Below are 7,686 nucleotides of genomic sequence, written 5' to 3'. Positions count from 1 at the left end.
CCCAGGACACAACCCTGAACACCCCCAAGACCCAGTTTGACCATTAGAACCTCAGAGACCAATCGAACTTAGAGCAGAATAGAAAACGTAGCACAGACCTTCAGAAAGACCATAGAATAGCCGGGAACCGAGCTTAGAAGTCAAATCGGGCTAAGAATGTGGAGAGAAATAGAGTGGAGTTCGCATTAAACGCTTTCTGCATCAGCACTTCACTCTTGTGTTCCACTAAGTTTGCACTGCAAGAAAAGAGAAAAGCCTGTTTTCGCACCAAGCACCACGAAAGCACTAAGCATAACGTGTGAATAAGGATTGCAGCTACTTTTAAATAACAAGGAACACATCATGATATCTAATAACATTAAGGAACCCACTAGTAGGAGAAGACCCCAAGACTTAGACAGGTGCCTGAGTGCCCTACTAGTAGGACTTGGAGAAGACACGAAGACACGAAAAGCAACAATATAGAGGATTGGACGTTGCAGGAGCTGCTTGGATTTATTGACAACCTCGTGGAGCTGGAAGCAGAAACAATGTCGGGATCAAGAGGCGAACGAGGAGAGGACCAATTAGACTTAGGAGAATTTCCAACCTCAGTCCAGGAACTAGTCCATAACTACGATCTACTCACTAGGACCGTGATCCAGGGTAGACCTGTAGAGGAAGTGGTAGCAAACCTAGAAGAAGAGAGAAGAGCAATCAAGAGAACGCTAGAAGGCATAATTGCCTACAACCATGAGCAAAGGGCTAGAAGGCTACAGCAAGACGTAGGTATGTACGAGGCTAGACGAGTGCTATACCTAGTTGGAGCGGCCAAATCTGGACCGAATGTAGAGAGGGAACGGGCAGCAGAGGCTGACATGACATTGAGCGAACTGGTAGCAAAGCGACTCTTGGACAATACGTCTGTGGAACAGAGTGCTACTGCCCTAGCCACCGCGCTACTATTGGGATTGGGAGTCACGCAAGGGGCTAAAGGGCAGGCTAGAATCCCCATCGTAGAAAAACAACTAGCTAGATACGAACCTAGCAGTGACCCGTACAGCTTCATGGAGCAGTTCGAGCAAGTATGTGAGGCAAATAGTCTTACTGACCCTGCGCTGCGAGCTCAAGCCTTCGGCCTATGCTTAGGCGATAAGGGGAGGACCTGGTATTCTAGTCTAGATGACGCAGAGCGTACGAACTTAAGGGCCTCTTCATCAAGAGGTTTTCGGAGGTAGGTTATTCGGATAACCTCATCATTAGGTTGATGAATATCAGTCAAAGGGAGAAGGAAGACGTTAGGGATTACGTCACTTAGGTGCGTAGCCTCTACAAGAGAATCCCTGTCAATGAGCAACCTACCAAGAGGGCAGTGTCTACAGTGTTCATGAACGGGATTCGGAGTGAGGAGCTCTACAAGGCTTTGGCCAGTAACTCCACCTTGCAACGAGATGTGCTAGCTAGAGTTTTCGAGGAGGCAATACGTGTAGATGATCAACTCAGGGAACACAACATGAGGACTACCAACCGAGAGAGTGCAAGCCAGAGGGACCCTGAGAGATCAACTACTTCGGGGGAAAAAGCAACTGCTAGTGTGCAGGATAAGGGAAAGAGTGTAGACCACGACCAAGGGATGGCAGAAATGAGAATGGAGATTGCACGGTTGCAAGAGCTGGTAAGGAAGACGGTTACAAGGCTTTGGCCAGTAACTCCACCTTGCAACGAGATGTGCTAGCTAGAGTTTTCGAGGAGGCAATACGCGTAGATGATCAACTCAGGGAACACAACATGAGGACTACCAACCGAGAGAGTGCAAGCCAGAGGGACCCTGAGAGATCAACTACTTCGGGGGAAAAAGCAACTGCTAGTGTGCAGGATAAGGGAAAGAGTGTAGACCACGACCAAGGGATGGCAAAAATGAGAATGGAGATTGTACGGTTGCAAGAGCTGGTAAGGAAGACTATGAGATCGCATGTACAATGTATATACTGCGGCGGCAATCACCTCCCAATTGAGTGCCAAGATCCTAGATCTCGGCCATGCTCAAATTGCGGTAGATTCGGGCATGATGCAGTGCATTGCAAAATGCCGAGGAGATTCCCATACGCGCAGCAGTACAACCCTCCATACTTAGGTAATAGGCCACCCAATTTTTTTGGGAGGGGAGCCTAGTTAGCTCTCCCAGCACTGATTGACTCAAGACCTGCCGTACCTAGGCTGGAGATGAACCCAACTGGTATACCTAAACCACCAGGGCCTTTTGTAACCCACCCATCTAGCGATGCTCCTGTTTACTTTGTGGAGAAGCCTAATGAGGAAGAAACATATGTCAACCCGTACATATCCTATGACGAGGAGGGCAACCTAGTCCTGATGGACTATCGGTTGGCGCCAGTGATGGCTTTAGGAAGAGGAAGAGGCAGAGGCTTTGGAGGGCCAAGCCAAGATCCAGTCACATGTTGGACTTGCGGCCATCCAGGCCACATTTTATCATGCTGCCAAGAATGAGAACAAGCTAACAAGGACAAAGTGGATCTCCGATGCACAGAGTGTGGAATCACACATCTATTTCCTGACTGTCCTAGGCGGAAGCCATCAACTAGCTCTGCCAACATGCCATCGATGCCTTTGGGGATTTTTGGAGTGGAAACCTTTGACAGTGAGGATACACCCATCCCACTACATGTTATGGCGCGAGCTCAAACAAAACAGGAAGGCATCTCTTTGCCAGGGCCAAGTAACCTTGACGCAACCTCAATAGAAAAGAAAAGCCGGAGGAGACGAAAAAAGAGAACCGATGCAAAGATAACTCTTAAAACCGAGGAAGCGACTACGTTAGTAACGGGAAAGAGGGTCATAGACGCAGAGGCGGAGACCTCAGCTCCTAAGACAGCCGAGCTAGGGAATGCCAAGGTAGGGGAATATCCCCATCCCAAACGGTAGCTCGAGGCTATAGCTAAGGTCAAGGAGTGGGTCAAGGACGCCCAAAAGCACCTCAAGGATGCTGAACCCATATTAGAAGATCCTATTGATGATTTCTCCAGTGTGAGCACACCAGTCTCACCTTCAAAACCACAAGTTGCGAGCATACCTGCACCACTAGGGGCAACTCAGCAGTAAGGCCAAGGGGAAACTTGCCAGGGCAGACAGAACGCATGGCCTAGAAATGCTAGCCTTAGGGGAAGACAAGAGCCTAGTAGCCTCCTCACAACCTTGTTGTCTACTCCAGTAACTCTAAGCTTGGAAGACTTGCTTAGGCAGAATCATTCCTTATGGCAGGAGTTAAAAGACTTGATGGAGGGACACACAGGACTTGCGGGTGCTGATCCGCAAGATCATGATGCGGTTACACAAATCCCAAGTCTAACTCTACACTCAACTCCTAAGTCTTTGCACATCAATGCTTTTTGGGAAGGCACTGAAATGCATGTAGTTTTACCCGTCCTAGCCTTAGGAGATATGAAGCGAAAAGGAATTGTAGACACAGGCGCAAGTGTTAGTGTACTAAGCCATGCAGTCTTAGAGGCATGGGGAAACCCTCCTGTAGAGATTGCCAGGTTTAACGTCACGTTAGCAAACTGAATGAAGGTAAGACCATTCGGAGTCTTAAAGAATTGGCTAGTAAAGATTACCAGTGTGCAGTTTTCCGTAAACTTCATTGTCATGAAGGGAGTGGATTACGACATACTATTAGGCCGACCTTGGATGAGGAATGCACGTGTCATTGAGGACTGGGGCAATGGTTTGGTTTTCCTAGGGAACAGAACTAGTGCAGTAAGGGTAGAGATGGACACTTGGAAGACGACCCCTGTTGACCTAGATGCCATCTCAGCTATGCTGAAAGGCGATACTCAAACAACCAAACCCTATGGATCACTCACTAAATATATTCCTTGCCCTGAGGATGAGAGGGATTGGATGCATGTTTTGCCAACCATTGACCTACCATTCTTGGATGAGAAAGAACTATATCGACAGGCTGCTAAAGCTGCAACCATGCCAATTGAGGAGCCAATTGTGCCACTCTGCATGATGGCAGGAAGCTCACTCAACCCATGCAAACCGGCCTCGTTCCATATCCCCAACAACAAACTAGAGCTTCAGGAAATCGTAGAGTATCTAACCAATAAACTAGAAGGCAACTTGGCTGCTAACTTAAAACCTCTACGTGATCTATTAGCTAAGCCAGAATGGACATGGACCAAGGTCCACAACCTGAATTTGTTATATAACTGGGCTTTAGTTACTGATGACAAGGAGACTGGAGAGAAAAGCTTAGGTGATGATGAGCAGTCAGAAGGACAGGACTCTGATGACGAGGAGTATGAGGACTATCGCTCTACGGGAGAGGAGAGTGAAAAAGAGATAGATACAATAGAGTATGACACGGAAGGAAAAGTGATAGAACAAATCAGGGCAGACTCGAGGCCTAGGAGAGGAAGGACCAATCAGAACGAAAAAGGAGTCATGCGAATGGAGTGTGACAGATCCTGGCTAGAACATATAGGAGTCGTAGATTAGAGCAAGCCGGAGTGGCACGACCATGGGTAATCCCAGTGCTCAAGACGGATGCACCTTATTGAACTACGACCCCCTGGGGAAACACCTTCCTCAAGTGAGGGATGAGAGTTTAACTCAGAGTCGGAAGTCAGCACTGAGAGTGATCCCGAGATACCACAACCTTCTAAAGTCAAACGCACCAAGGGAGACTTGCCAGTCCACCTAAGGCGCAGGAGGCTAAAGGAGGAGGCCAGGAAGCAAGCAAAGGACTCAGAAGCAGAAAGGCAAAAGAAACCGCAGGATCTACCCAAACGGTTTACAAAATTTAAAAAGGAAGCCAAGGCCTGTATTCATTGCAGATGACTTGATGGAGGATGAGGAGACCAAACTTATTGCACTCTTGCAAGAGTACATTGATGTATTTGCCTAGACATTGGATGAACTTAAGGGAGTCGACCCTAGGGTTGTGACTCATAATATCCCAATGGTCCCTGATGCAGTGCCAATGAAACAACGACCTTACCCCATGAATCCCAAACGCGCCCATGCAGTAAAAGAGGAGATTGATAAACTCATGAGGGCAGGATTCATATATGAGATCGAGCACACGGACTGGGTATCACCTATCGTGATTATCATGAAGAAAAATGGAAAAATCTGAGTGTGCGTGAACTACAAGAAAGTGAATGCCGCTACAAAGAGGGATAACTATCCTTTACCTTACACCGAGCACATGCTTGAGAGGGTAGCAGGTAAAGAAGCCTACAGTTTTTTGGATGGTTTCTCGGGCTATAATCAAGTGCAAGTGCACCCGACGACAGGCACAAGATTGCCTTTGCCACAGAATGGGGTGTATTCGCCTACATTGTCATGCCTTTTGGGTTGAGGAATGCACATGCGACTTTTCAACGCCTAATGTGCACTATCTTTAAGGACATGCTTAGGCGCGAACTGGAAGTGTTTGTAGATGACTTATGCGTACACTCTAGTTGGGCCAAACACTTAGAGAAATTGAGAGCTGTCTTTGAAAGGTGTAGGTTGTACCACCTCTCGTTGAACCCCTTAAAGTGCCAATTCTGGGTGAAACACGGATGCATCTTAGAGCACGTAGTGTCAAGGAACGACATTGCCATTGACTTTTCTAAAGTCAGAGTCATTGTTGACTTACCGCCACCCGATAACTACAAGGGAGTTTAGTGCTTCTTAGGACACACTGGATATTATCAACGCTTTGTACTAAATTACGCACTAATTGCTAGACCATTGTACAAGTTGTTGATAGTGTTCGAGTGGACTGAGGAATGCCAGCGCGCATATGAGGAGTTGAAAAAGGAATCCACGAATAAAATCTTAGTTAATCGCTTAGTGGAGTTAGAGCGCCTAAGGGAGACCCGACTCCTTGCCACTCACTCTCTGATTTGTGAGAAGGCTCGACGAAAGATGTGGTTTGACAAGCATGTCAAACATCGAGACTTTGAACAAGGGGACCTTGTTTTGCTATACTTTGTAAAAGGACATAAACAGAAGATGAAGTTTCGGGGGCTAGGGCCTTTCAGAGTACGCATGATTGGTAGAACAGGGAATGTTGAGTTAGAGACACTTGAAGGCGAAGGAATAGGCTTTTTTAATGGCAGCCGCATAAAGAAGTACTATCCTCCTTCCCATCCATTACATGAGCCACCCATGCTAGAACCCCCAATGAACGTCTGCATGGCTACTATAACCGACCTTACAGATCAGGACGAAGAAGCAATGGCACCGGCGTATCTACAAATCATAGTCACAGTAGGAGCAACGTATTCTTTCAATGCCTTGATTGATAAAGGCGCCGACTACAACATCTTGAAGCATGACCATTGGACACTCATTGGTCAACCGAAACTACAGCCCACTAATGCCAAACTCATCCCGTTTGGGGGTAATGCTTATTCACTCGTAGGGAAGTGCAAGGTAGTCGTTTCTATGGAGTCTGAAAGTTTACCAGCTTTCTTCCATGTGTTACCTGACACTAAAGGAGCTGGTAATATGTCACTATTAGGTCGTACTTTCAAGAAGCAAACGAACTATAATGTGGATTACAACCTAAACCGCATTCATCTTGCTACAAGCAATGTGCGTATAGTGACGACTTTTAGCAAGGGTTGTCCTGACTCCTCCACCATTACGAAGCCATCGGTAGAAACCCCTACGACCACGCTTCAGCTCAAGTCTAAACAAAAGAAAACTAAGGCCTCATGCCAGGCTCTCGACCCTAGGCCCAAACTCACCAAGAGTGCTCACAAGACCAAGGAGTCCAAGCTTATATGGGTGCCAAAACGACAAAGACCACATCCGAGTAGACCACCCAAACGTGATTCTAAACGTCAAAATAATCGGCCATTACGGCCTAAGGGGCAGTCTAGATGCTATCGACGCAGACACACAACCACTCCGTGATGGATCCCCAAAGATCTCTTGCGAGTACAAGGATACTACGAAGGCAACCCCTGATTTGGGTGCCTAAAAATGGCAAGTTTAAAAGCTCATCTACAAGCAATCTCACCCCGGTGAGGGAGGCTGCATACATGGTGCCCAGGGCATAGTCAGCAAACCATTGCCCGCTGTGGCTAGTAAGCCCCAGCTCATCTATCGACCAAAGCAACTGCCACAAGCCTTAGACTTACCTAATCTAGAGAACTTAAATACCCCCATGACTGCTCACTCAGAACCCAGCACAACTCCCATGCCCCCAGAGCTTCGTATCGCACCTCAAAGTGCTTCGGAGTGCAAAGCCACACCTGTGACACCAATGATGGAGTCACCACTATCCAGTCCATTTGCACCATTCCCACCAACAGGTCTTAAACCTTCCTACGCGGCACGACCTTTCCTTTCCTTGGCTAAAGACCTCGCCGCGACTTCTCGGGATGACTTAGTAATCTGCATCAAGATGTTGGATAAAACTTTCACTACATTCGCTAGAAGTTATGAGAGGCTAGACCTAGGTCTTCTTAACAAAACACTTGCTTCAGATATTCGTGCATTACCGTGCACTTGGGAAGAATACGAACTTATGACCGGTAAATTCCCCAAAATTGCTACTGAACTGATAGCAAACGACGAAATCTCAGAGGAGCAAGTTGCCCTCAGAAGACTAATCACTTCATATCGTAAGCCTCCTCGTTCTGTTCCTGAGCATGAGTTGCAAGAGCTCACGCAGATGGCAAG

This window comes from Lygodium microphyllum, chromosome 2, assembly GCF_053477565.2.
Source record: "Lygodium microphyllum isolate KBCC chromosome 2, Lygodium_microphyllum_v1.1.10, whole genome shotgun sequence".
Taxonomy (NCBI): Eukaryota; Viridiplantae; Streptophyta; class Polypodiopsida; order Schizaeales; family Lygodiaceae; genus Lygodium; species Lygodium microphyllum.
Note: the sequence above shows the minus strand (reverse complement) of the source record.